This window comes from Giraffa tippelskirchi, chromosome 1 (assembly GCF_054371585.1).
Source record: "Giraffa tippelskirchi isolate mGirTip1 chromosome 1, T2T-mGirTip1v1.2.pri, whole genome shotgun sequence".
Taxonomy (NCBI): domain Eukaryota; kingdom Metazoa; phylum Chordata; class Mammalia; order Artiodactyla; family Giraffidae; genus Giraffa; species Giraffa tippelskirchi.
In genome coordinates this window covers 34129505-34143187 of record NC_137275.1, presented here as the reverse complement: position 1 = coordinate 34143187, position 13683 = coordinate 34129505, and the positions used below count along the sequence as shown (strand labels likewise).

Sequence of the window (13683 nt, the reverse complement as noted above, 5' to 3'; positions counted from 1 at the left end):
TTCCCAACCTCCTCTAGATTGGCAAAATTGAATATTTTCCCTGGAGGACCAAGGGAAAGAAAGAAAACTTATTTCAAAAGTTGAAGCAGAAGAGGCCAGGTAAAATCAGATTGTTTGCATAAGAAAAAAAAAAGAAAGGATATGAAAACAAGTAGTAGGTCTGCAATAAAATATATCCATCGAGCATGGCATAAGTAAGCTACCTTGCTCATTCTACTTCTTCATAGCACTGAAAGACAACTACAATTCTCAGCTTTTCATTTAAAGGGATCCAACCAAAATGCTACATATTTTATTTATCAGATCACCCCTACACAAAACCTATAATCAGCTAAAATTCTGGTTAACCAAATATACATTGGACATTTATACTCCTGTATGCTTATTCTAGGACTATGTGTTAGTTTTCCATTGCTGTTAAATGAATAACTGCTAATTTAGCTGTTTAAACAACACAAATTTAATACCGTACCATTCTGAAGGTCAGAAGTCTGAGATGGGTATCAATGTACTGAAAAAAAAATAATTGTCTATCGAGTTGTGTTTCCTCTGGAAGGTCTAGAGGAGAATTTATTGTTCTATCTTTTCTAGCTCCTTGAGCTGCCTTTTTCCTTGTTTGTGGCCCCTCTCTCCATCTTCAGAACCAGAAACGTAGGGTCTTCTATCTCCCTCTGATTCCACAATCTGACTTTAATTGATAGTTATGAATATATCGCATCCACTTGGAAAACCAGGGTAAATTCCTTATTTTAAATCTGATTAGCAGCCTTTATTCCCCTTTGCCAGGTGCCATAACATACTTATATTTTTAGAATTAGGACTTGGACTTTTTGGGGTGGCCATCATTCTGCCTACCACAGATCCTACTCCAAACTAATCTCTCATATTCTCAAACTTAGAGCAATATTTTCTGTGTGTGCTGTCACTTCATTCATGTCTGACTCTTTGCGACTTTATGGACTATAGTCCACCAGGCTCCTCTGTCCATGGGATTCTACAAGCAAGAATACTGGAGTGGGTTGCCATGACCTCCACTAGGGGATTTTCCTGACCCAAGGACCTGTGTCTCTACATCTCCTGCATTGTCAGACGGATTCTTTACCACTAGCGCCACCTGGGAAGCCTCATTTTCTGTATTCTGCAATTGCCTATTGTTTAACCATGAATTGGTTTATAGTATTATTTTCATCGTCACTTGTTTATCTTATACTTCCAGACAACGATCTTAATAGGTCAGATTTTCTGTCTTCATTTAAGGGCTTGATGTACTGAGGGGCCACTCTAGCAGCCCAAATCCAAGGATACTTTCATTCCCCCACTAAGTATTTCTTTGAAAAGTCTAACATGAAAACATTCACTTTAGTCATTTAAGGTATTGTCTTCAGGAAATTCATCTGGTTATTTGATGCCACTTGACAATCCACGAATATCCTTCTGTGATTCACAGGAATTCTTATCATACCACAAGCCCTGTGCTGATACAACAGCCAAGGGCAGACATACTTTATTTGGAAGCTACATTTCTCAGACTTGGTGCAAGGTAAAGCAGGGTCTCTACAAACCACCCAGGCACTAGGAGGCAAGTAGATGAGGAAAGGCTTGTTGATGCCTGCTTCTGATCCCTCTGGATCTCCTTGATCAAGTACTCTTGCACTTCAGTTCAGTTCAGTCGCTCAGTCGTGTCCAACTCTTTGCGACCCCATGAACTGCAGCACGTCGGGCCTCCCTGTCAATCACCAACTCCCAGAGTTTACACAAACTCATGTCCATTGAGTTGGTGATGCCATCCAACCATCTCATCCTCTGTCCTTCCCTTCTCCTCCTGCCCTCAATCTTTCCCAGCATCAGGGTCTTTTCAAATGAGTCAGCTCTTCGCATGAGGTGGCCAAAGTATTGGAGTTTCAGCTTCAACATCAGTCCTTCCAGTGAATACCAGGACTGATCTCCTTTAGGATGCACTGGTTGGATCTCCTTGCAGTCCAAGGGACTCTCAAGAGTCTTCTCCAACACCACGATTCAAAAGCATGAATTTTTCAGCACTCAGCTTTCTTTACACTTCAACTCTCACATTCATACATGACTACTGGAAAAACCATAGACTTGATTAGACAGACCTTTGTTGGCAAAGTAATGTCTCTGCTTTTAAATATGCTATCTAGGTTGGTCATAACCTTCCTTCCAAGCAGTAAGTGTCTTTTAATTTCATGGCTGAAGTCACCATTTGCAGTAATTTTGGAGCCCCCAAAAATAAAGTCAGGCACTGTTTCCACTGTTTACTCATCTATTTTCCATGAATTGATGGGACCAGATGCCATGATCTTAGTTATCTGAATGTTGAGTTTTAAACCAACTTTTTCACTCTCCTTTTTCACTTTCATCAAGAGGCTCTTTAGTTCTTCTTCTCTTTCTGCCATAAGGTTGATGTCATCTGCGTATCTGAGGTTATTGATATTTCTCCTGGCAATCATGATTCCAGCTTGTGCTTCTCCCAGCCCAGCATTTCTCATGATGTACTCTGCATATAAGTTAATTAAGCAGGGTGACAATACACAGCCTTGACGTACTCCTTTCCCTATTTGGAACCAGTCTGTTATTCCATGTCCAGTTCTAACTGTTGCTTCTTGACTTGCATACAGATTTCTCAAGAGGCAGGTCAGGTGGTCTGCTATTCCCATCTCTTGAAGAATTTTCCACAGTTTATTGTGATCCACACAGTCAAAGGCTTTGGCATAGTCAATAAAGCAGAAATACATTTTTTTATCAAGCTCTCTTGCTTTTTCAATGATCCAGCAGATGTTGGCTATTTGATCTCTGGTGCCTCTGCCTTTTCTAAAACCAGTTTGAACATCTAGAAATTCACAATTCTCATATTGCTGAAGCCTGGCTTGGAGAATTTTGAGCATTACTTTGCTAGCATGTGAGATGAGTGCAATTGCGTGGTAGTTTGAGCATTCTTTGGCATTGCCTTTCTTTGGGGTTGGAATGAAAATTGAGCTTTTCCAGTCCTGTGGCCACTACTGAGTTTTCCAAATTTGCTGACATATTGAGTGCAGCACTTTCACAGCATCATCTTTTAGGATTTGTAATAGCTCATCTGGAATTCCATCACCTCCACTAGCTTTGTTTGTAGTGATGCTTCTTAAGGCCCACTTGACTTCACTTTCCAGGATGTCTGCAGAGATGATCCATAATGTCAGTAGTCAAATTAAGAAATAGACTTATATGTACATGGAGCTTGTCCATCTGGAGGAAAACCAGAGCATGGATCCAAACTTGTGGCAAAGTAAATCTCGCATCTAAATGGTCCTCCTCACATGACTGCCACCACTGAGTCAGGCCCAGCCACACACTGAGGTAGGTTGACAGAGAATGCAAATTATCTTCCTGTAATTTTTGATTAGAAACAGAGTGCCACAGGTAGCTTGCTACGAACATGTTTCCTAATTCATTTTCCCTGGAGAGTCTATATGTTCATGTATATTTAATATGAAAAGCAATAATATTTCCCAGTTCTAGTGTGTGGTTTTTCACTTTTGAAGAGATTTGAAAAGCTCACAAATAGCACAGAAACAATTTTAGATTTATAGTAGATAGGAAATGTCTATTTCTACTTCTTTCCTTTGTTCCTCACCTATGCATTCTCTCTTCAGATACTTAGAACATATTGAAATTTGTGAACTTAAACTTCCACTGCAAAAGTATACACTAATAACCATTTTGTTACTACAAATTATAAGGTTGTAAACTTTTATGCATACCATCATATCTTGCTCTCCACTGAATCGATAGCTGCAATATTGCCAAATAGAAGGAGAACTATGAAAGTGGGTTTGTTCACTTTGACTCATTTTTCAGGGAAATGATATAGTATATCCTAGACAAAACAAAGGGGCAGATTTGACACTTGGGTTATTTAACCTATGTCAAAAGCCACTTTTTTATGTCATTGTCTTTTGTTAATATTTTTCTTTTTTTTCAACGAGGAGGTAAAAAGTAAAGATGAAAAAAATACATGATTTTTATCCAATTTGGCAGTTAACATCTATAGCTTTCAGCTCTTTGAAAATTTATATATATATATATATAATTTTATTCATAAATAAATATATAAACATATACATATATATTCATTTATTTGAAAAAATGTAAGTCCTTTGACCATGGATGCATGAAAACATGCTTTAAGTGAGACTTAATTGATTAGATTAAAAGATTTACATGAGTTCTGCAATAATAATGCTTGCCACTGTGCACTTTTTATGACCTGTAATGTTTTATGCTTTTCTTTTTTTCTGGTGTTATGCATAGTTTAGGGCTTCCCAGGTGGCAAAGAACCCACCTGCCAATGCAGGAGACATAAGAGGGTTGGATCCCTGGGTGGGGAAGATCCCCGGGAGGAGGGCATGGCAACCTCCTTCAGTATCCTTGCCTGGAAAATCCCATGGACAGAGGAGCCTGGCAAACTACAGTCCACCAAGGTTGCCAAGAGTAGGACTTGTCTGAAGTGATAGCATGCACGCACACACATGAATAATTTGCATACAGATAAAAATAATAAACGGATTTCTGTAATTTTCTTGAAATCCAGATGGTTTAGCATTTCAATGCATTTGAGTGATTATCTTATTGTGTGTGTGCTCTGTGGCTTCAGGGCAGGGAGAAGGTCCTTTCTTGATTGGCTCAGTGTTGAGAGGGAGCACACAAGACACCAAATATCCAAAATCCTGTCATGCAGGATGAAGTGTAAATGTTTTCCTCTAATTTTTAGTGACTGCTTACTATCATAGCCATAGCTCTCAGCCTATATGTGCCCTGTATTATTTAAGTCTAACTTGAAAATAAGTAGGGTTTCCCTGGTTGCTCAGATGGTAAAGAATCTGCCTGCAACGCAAGAGACTCGGGTTCAATGGTCCTATGTTAGTTTTCTATTGTCATTGTAACAAATTACCACAACCTTAGTGACCTAAAACAATGCAACTTTATTTTCTTACAGTTCTGGAAGTCAAAAGTCCATGCAAGATCAGTTTCACCGTGCTAAAGTCAACTTGTTGGCAGGGCCTTTGCTGGAGGAAGCCGTGAGAGGTTAGCACATTTTTTCACACTTGGCTTCTATGACTGCCATTAGTCTTTGGCTTGTGGCCCCTTCCTTCTTCAATGTGTGTTAATCCAACCTCTCTTTCTGCCATGTATCACTGTCTCATCTTCTGCAGTGAAAAATCCCCATCTCCCTTTTTTTTTTTTTTTTGGACAAATGTAATTATATTTAAGGCATGGTTAATATAAATGGGTTAATATAATATGGTTAATATAAATGGTCTCTCCATCCCAAGAGTTTTACTTATTTTACCTTATTATTAATTTAATCACATCTGCAAAGTCCCTTTTTCCATATAAAGTAACATTTATAGCTTCTGAGGATTAGGATTTATATATTTATAACCATTATATTCTCTACATGTTTTGGTTCACAAACTTCTGGCTTTCAAGAGAAATATCTGTGACTAATAAGGCACAAGGATTCTTAATGGAGAAAAACATATTTTTGAAAATGTCATAATTTTATAAAAGTTATTATTTCAATACTTACCAAGAGTAAAGAAAGTGTTCCATGCAGCTTCTAAAAATGTTTCACCCCTTGGCTTTTGGCTTCCATAATGCTATCATTAGAAAAAAACATTAATGACCTTATATGCTCAATAGTTTTTACTCAATGGAAAAATGAAAACAATGTCAAAATATAAAATGTGTGTATCATACCACTGAGTCACTAACAACCTTACAGGGAAAACAGGCAAGTCAGTTTTGCATGTAGATTCAAACTTAATATTTTAAGATTCACCTTTCTGCTTAGGAAAGAAACATGTGCATTCAGAACTTTAAACAAATTTTATTTTTTTTACAGTAATAATTGATTAAACCCATTGTTTCAGATTGAGTTCCCTAGAGTCAAAACTTGAAACATAAATTTATTGCACATGACTTATTGAGGGAGTATTCTCAAGAGAAAGGGAAAAAGGTGTGTTTCAGAGGCTATAGCTCTGGACTTACACCCCAGGGATCTCTGTGACATGAATTGTGCCACAGATTTTGTCCCTTGAAGCAACAGAGTCTGGCTTGCTGTAGTCCTGCTAGTCAGTCATCAGTGACAGACTGTGTCTGAGGTTGGGCGTAGATGTGTGCAACTTACCTGACAACCTGACTCCCAGTCAACATTCAGGCAAGAGCCAGTTCTCAGAGAAGAGGTCAGCTGTAAGCTATTAGGATCTAATGGCCACAGCAACTTGGCTGGGAACCAAAAATGCCCCCTATACCCCTAGGGCCCCAATCCCGAAATATTTTTTTATTAAAAAATGTATGTCTTTGGAAAAATCATTTAATTATTGTATGTCCTATCTCTCCCTTCACCCAACACTGTAAATTTCTCTGGTTTTTATAATGACTTATAGCTATATCTACATAATTATATTAACCTGGCTGAAAAGGGTAAAGTTAATTAATGAATGAATTAATTAGAACAATTCAGTGTATCACATTGTTTGGCTTCAGATTATTGACAAATATCCTCTATTAAATTGTCCCTCTACAAATAGTTAGTGGGTAACTGAAATACTAGTACTGTATATTTAAATATCATCCTACTTTGCTTCACAAAATTGAACTACAATATATTGAATTTGGGAAATATTAATCATTTTGTGGTTGCAAAATAACAATTATTTTATATTGAATATGTAATAGTAGTTTTTATTTCTAGTATTATTCATATAAAATTATGACCTGTCAAAAAACTGTGGTCAGTGGATGACCCACTTCATGAAGAATAGTTTTTTTATGCTTACTCCAAGAAGGAACAGTGTCTTAAACAAACAGCTCTTACATCAGACCGTGAAACTCAAAATAACTTTTACCAAGTATGTTTGTTGAATACATGGTAATTTTCCTACTAAATTAATTTCTCAGTGATCCATGACCTCAAAGAAAACAGAGGTGGTACATCAACTACTTGCTATGCATCTGAAGAAAAACTATGGGTCCAAGTTCACCATACTTGTAATTAGCAGTCTGAAAACGATTTCAAATGATCCCTTATTAATAGAAAGCTGTGACATTCTCACACTTCAGGCCACCAAGGGCACAGACATTATTTGATATATTGTTAAGAAAGAGGCCCTGCTTTTAAATGTACAATACAATATTTGGTTGATAAGCTGCCATAAGCCTATCCAGTATAGGAAATGAAGAAATGAAAAGAAAAAGGTTCTTTCTGAGGTCACAAAAATACTGCATTACTAATTTCCCAGCTTCATCAGTGTAGTAGACATGAACAATTAAAGATACCAAAGAAATCTTAACAGTCTTTGCTATCTAAATTTATATGCAATGTTTTACAAATATATAATGACAAAGCCAAATATACATTTCATGTGCTTTTCTTCTTGTCCTAATCTGAGTTCTGTTTTCCCTTTTAATGTTTCCTTCTTTATCATAAACATATATGCACATTTGGCAACCCAATACTCTAGAGTTCTCAAGAAATCCATTACTTCTTTCTCCATTCTGAGACCAGATCTGATAACAAAAATAAGCAGGAAGGAAAAACAGAAATTTTGGACATCATCTTCCTCAAATTCACCACTGGATCAGAAAAGTATAAAATATTTCAAATTAATTTCACTCTCAAATCAATCTTTTCCAATATTCTGCAAAGAGAATGTGAATTTTTTCTTCCTGGTCATCTAAGACTTTGGTTGTTCATATGAATGAAGTCAATATAAATGTACATAAATTATGTAAAGGAGATGCATATAGAAGTTCACATAAATCAATTAAGAAAATTACATGTTGCAATGATTTATATAACCTAAAAATGATTAGATAGAGCTTTGGATTCTCATCTAAATAACAATATCCGTTAACAGTCTTCTGTCTTACTAAATCCTTCTGACACTCCCAACCTTTCAGCAGTCCAAGACCATAACTCCTGGGAGTATACATATTTTACGCATTTAATTTTCAATACTTCGGAGCCAATCAGTATATTATGCAGTGGTTACATTTATCTACTCTCTTTATTTTCTAAGTAAAAAAGCAACTCTGATCCCTAGATAAGTTAACAAATCTTGCCCTTGCTCAGTATATTTATCTATAAAATGGAGAAAACATCTAAATCTCATAGTGTTTAAGAGGAAAGTCAGACACAATACTTAGGAGATAAACAATGGATAAAAATTTTTCCTGGTTAAAATTTGCTTTGGATATTGTTCAAAAGCTAAATTAAAGCCAAATTAAACTCATATTTGTATTCTATACACTTCTGTCAATGAGGCTTACCCTCCCTAATTTGCTACAGCTTGTTAAAATTTGTGTATTTTATTAAAGACTTTATATTGTGTTATGTAACTGTTTCACAGTATAGTGGAAGAAAGTTTTAGATCCCTTGGCTTTATCTTTCTCAACCATTCCCCAGGGAAGAGGAATGATTAATAGAATTGTTTATGTTCAGAGGTCATTCGTTAGTTCATATTTACTAATGAGTAGGATGGGTATTCTTTAAAAGGTTCATTTGCCTATATGTGGTTTTCTTTCTTTTGATTTCACATCATTAATCTTCAGAGAAATAAACAAACTCAAATTATTTGACAATGGTAATTTTTCCAGCTCTTTATATGTGTATGTACAGAGGATGACTGTTGATAGCTTTGTTTTGTTTTGTTTTGTGTTTTTGGCCTCGCTGAATGGCATGTGGAATCTTAGTTTCCCAACCTGGTATCAAACCCACATGCACCAGCACCCCTGCAGTGGAAGTGCATAATCTTAACCACTGGACTGCCAGGGAAGTGCCTACTGATAAGAACAGGAAGTTCCTATTGATACATATTTTTATTTGTGTGGAGCCATGCAAAGCATGATGAAAAGACTTGGATTTAGAGGTAAGCCTAAAGACATTCTTCTGTCACTCATTTAAACCAGGTGCTCCTACTAATCCTTACCCATTATCTGCATTTGGGTTTATCAGGCTCTTGCTTAGAGATGAGTTAGTTGCCTCATGTTTATCATGTATAGCACCCTTAAGAGCTCCCTAAATGGGAGATGTATACCAAAGAGAGGTAAAGGTGATTGAAAAAGAAAAATTTGGATAAAATACCATCTCAGCACAATTCCAGACCTACTCTTACTCCTAACGTATGCATATGGCTTAAATGTGCAGATCTGTGTCAGTTAAGGTTTAATGGCAGATGACATGAGCCAAGTTTGCTAGTTAATGTGGAAAGGATTTAATCCTGAAAACTGGGTTGTTGCTGAACAAGGCACAGAGAAGCAAGCTCCACATTAGCATTCTAGAAGTGATCCCTAGAACAATCCACAGAGCTGATTCACAAGTTGCCGCTTCTGTCATGATCAGGGAATTGAAGACTTGGGGAAATTCTGCTTGAATTTCTGGGTATAGTTTATATCACCATCCCTTCCAAACCTAGGAATCTGAAGGAAGACAATCCTGAAAATATTGACCCCAGGTACACACTGCTTCAATCATGATCCAGGATAACAAAAGGGAGCCTGTGCTCTGCCACTCACCACTCAGGTAATCTATTGAGATTGTACTCTCATCACTGATAGGAAAACAGAAAACCCATCACAGCAAAGCCAACTGCTTACTCCATGATGAAGATTGCCAGCAAGAACATTGCCTGTCTTCCCCACCTAGTAGTGTGCACAAGACACAGGAGAGCACACTGCTTCCTGCTTCAGCAGGTACAAACATTATGATGTCATCAATTTGTTGTATTAATGTAAAGTGGCCTGGGATGGTGAGATCATCAAAGTTTCTCCAGACTAAATTACAGCATCAAGTGAGACAGGTGTTATATTTCTCAAAAATAGTGAAAGCATACTGCTTCCTACTCAGTTGCAAACAAGCAGATTCTACATAATATGCACCAAGTAGCAATATACAGAAAATAATGTGAAAACATTCATCATTATCTGTAGTCACATATTAGATGTGACCACCAGTGAAAAGATCACGTCTCTATAAGAGCAGCTACCGTTGGTGTCACCACCTGATCACATGCCCTTACAATCTATATCTCATTCTTTAGGTTCCATCTATCCTATGTATATTTAGGTTCCGTCTGTCCTATGTATAACAAACACCTAATTTACATAAGTATGTGATAGAGATCAACACTCCTGCATCTTTCAGATCTTTGGTAGTAACATTAATCTCTCTGGTGGCCCTGGAAATTACGCTTTTAGTTTATTCTTTCTATAGGGAGAAAGTAGCTCTTCCTACTATAATAAACCTTCATTTCATAAATAAGAAAAACAATATGAGAATTCCTTCTGTGATAAATATAAATATGCCAACTACAGAATCAGAAATACATGATATATTCCTGGAATCACTGTCCTTACTGTACTTTGAGATGGACTCAACCCCAAATTCCTTTTATATCCCTTGACTTCCCTAATCCCTCAATCAAACTGGAGGGTAGGCCACATTGGCATTATAGATGTTTAGAGAATAGGGTCAACCTAATGCCAGTATCTATAGAACTCTTCACAGGCCAGGAAGAAGCTGTATGCCTGTGAGTTGATAGGCCTTTCTCATGTGTACCACCTTTCCTTCATTTAAGATCTCATACCTGTGAACTGACTAATGTCTAAGAACTTGAAAAAGAGTAGTGAATCTTTGATGTAGTGAATTTTTGATGGAGGTATACATCAAAACTCTGTTCATTAGACCTTGTGAATTTTGGGAGTTTTTTTCTATATAAATCAAGTTTGAAAATAAAGGCCATCAGACTATTTACTGACAAAGACCGATCAACTAACCCCTGTCAAATATCCATGTGGGTCAAACAGTTAAACTTACTCTGGCCTAATGTCTGTTCTAGGAGCTTTTGTTCATTGACAGGGGAGTTAAGTGCTTCTACTTGTCTGCTTAAGCACTTTGCATATTGAACTGTTCACCTAGAAAATGAAAGATATTACTACCCTTATTTTTAAGTTAAAGATATAATTATATGTATATGGGTGAATATGATATAATGAACTTATATAAACAATGAGGACAACTAGTACGGTTCAGACCATGGAAGAGATACGCAAGAATGGTGAAATCACGTGCTTCAAAAATAAAAATAATGAAGAACGACAAGAGGATCCTGACAGAAACATTTACATGAAAGGTATACAAGTGAATGTCAAGAATACTTCAATTATAGAGTCAACGAGATAAAATTTTAGTAACTAACAAAGCAAACCTGCACTGCTCTAAGGAGAGAGGCCCTGCCAACTAACGCTCATGCTGCAGGAACACTGCAGATGTTGTAGCTGAGTTTCTGATGTAATTAGTTCCCGTATGGCAGTAAACTGATGTTGATGCTTTATAAGCTAGAGTAGTGGCAATGACTGTAGAAATAATGCATGTCTTGCAAGTAACAAACTTCTGGAAACTACCCAAGTGACCTCCAGTGACAGCCAGGAGAGCATGCTGACCACACCAAGAAAACCTGTGACCCTCTCCCATAAGACACTGTAATTTTAAAGACTTTTGTCTTCAGAAACTTCAAGGCATGCTGTTCAGTGTTCACTGGAGCTTGTAATTATGTTACCTTGTCACTTTTACTTTGCCAGACCCTGACTTACATAACTGTTAAACAATATCTTGTTAAAATAGGAGGATTTGATGTCCCTGAAAACAATAGGAAGCAATCGAGGGAAACCTGGTAAAGGGTAAAAACATGACCCAACTTGTATATTAATAAGGATCATTTTGGCAGAGTGTGGCATGATGGATTCCAGGTGGACACAAAAAAACTGAACATATGGAAATGCTTAAAAGCTAATGAGGGTAATCTAAGTAAGAACCTAAGTCCTGAGAAAGAAGGGATGGATTGAAAAACATTTAATAGGTTGACTTAGTAGATATAATGAGCAGTCAAAATGCCAACATTTTGTAAAGAGAAATCTAGGATGATTACCAATTTACCTTCTAAATAACTGGGTTGATGATGGTGACATTTATGAAGATTGGTAATATGGTAAGCAGAAAGAGAAACACTCCTTCTTAATTTGTTCTATTCCCCCCCACCCCGCACACTCCACTGGGTGTTTGTTTCCATCCATATACACAGAGATTAATTGAGTGGGAAAACTGGAGGGAACTTTACTAAGGAAAGAGCTAAGTGATAAAGATTCAGAGCTTAGAGGAGAATAGAATGAGAATTTTTCCTAGAACATTTTCACTTGGAATAGCTTTAAGCCTCTTGGAGAAAGTACAGGCAAAGCACCTGGGAGAATATTCAAGCCTTGAAAATACGAAGAGAGATCTCATGGACTCTGGTAGCCCTGGAGAAAGCATCTTAATAATTATGCTGCCAATTTCATGGTGGACAAGGGCAACTGTGACTCTCCAAATAACTTTGTAGACATCTCCTGGGAAGAATGGTCACACATGCTCATGGCAGCTGCAAGACATAGAATAGTTTGTAGGCATTTATTGAAAAGTTTCTCGGTCTACTTCCAAGAAATATTAATACTTACGGCATAGGACCAAGGTTGAATATACAAAAATTTGGAAAAAAACAAAACAAAACAAAACTAAAGGAAGATGAGGAGTTCAGATTTTATATGTGATATTGATAACAGCAGATTATTTAACTGGAAATCTTTAGTATGCATGAGGATATATAGATCTGAGTATTTTGATGCTGGTTTGAGCTAACTGCATAGTATAAGATATTTTGGAGAGTATTGATAGTTTGGACTACATATAGGGGTCATTCAACAAGTAGAATACTTAGGGGAAACCAAAAACAAAAACAGAGCCAAGATGGAACTCTGCGTAATGGAAATGTGAGGTTTAGCACCTCGTTGAACATCTAGATCTGGAAATGTTCCCATTTAAAATAGCAATGAGATTGAAAATCATATATTGTGACCTGTTCGTTTTTCTCTTCTCATTTAATTTTCCCCCTTTGTTCCCACATACATGTAAAACTGCTCATCACAATCTCTCTCTTTGGAGAATTTGGAGAATTCCAGGTGCCTAGCCTGGCATTATATGAATGATTTCTAAGTTAAAGGAAAGATTTTCCCAGACCAATTGATAGATTCCTAAAATTAATTTAGCATAAAAGAAAATTTTAAATTGTATTTCTTTATTTTCACAGTTTTAAGCAATTTATGTACATTAACTGAGGCTTCCCAGGTGGTGCTAGTGGCAAAAACTCACCTACCAATGCAGGAGACATAAGAGACGTGGGTCCAATCCCCAAGTTGGGAAGATACCTTGGAGGAGAGCATGCCAAGCCACTTCAGCATTGCCTGGAGAATCCCACAGAGAGAGACCTGGTGGGTTACAATTCATAGGGTTGCAAAGAGTCGCACATGACTGAGGCGACTTAGCACACAGGCACACATATATTAACTCACTTAATCCTCATAACAAGCCTTTGGCATGGGTACTATTAGTATCATCAGGAAACTTACATGCAAAGAGGGAAGTCACTCTCCCAAGGTCCCACAGCTAGTAAGCAACAGAGCTGGGCTTCACACCCAGACAGTCTGATCTGAGTCACTACTCTTAAACACCATGCTGACTATTAACTATGCTTTCCTTCACTGAGCTATAAGAAAAGCAAAAGCAGGAACAAATCAGCATAGTCCAGTTCAGTC

General features: G+C 37.1%; 1 long non-coding RNA gene across 1 annotated transcript; it reads right to left on the bottom strand.

The window, feature by feature from the left end:
• Window positions 1-5146: 5146 nt before the first annotated feature.
• On the bottom strand, window positions 5147-9698 carry LOC145516389 (uncharacterized). Its single transcript, XR_014061353.1, has 3 exons — window positions 9658-9698; window positions 5588-5657; window positions 5147-5228 (listed from the first exon to the last, which is right to left on the bottom strand). It is a non-coding gene; the product is annotated as an uncharacterized LOC145516389 (long non-coding RNA).
• Window positions 9699-13683: the final 3985 nt, after the last annotated feature.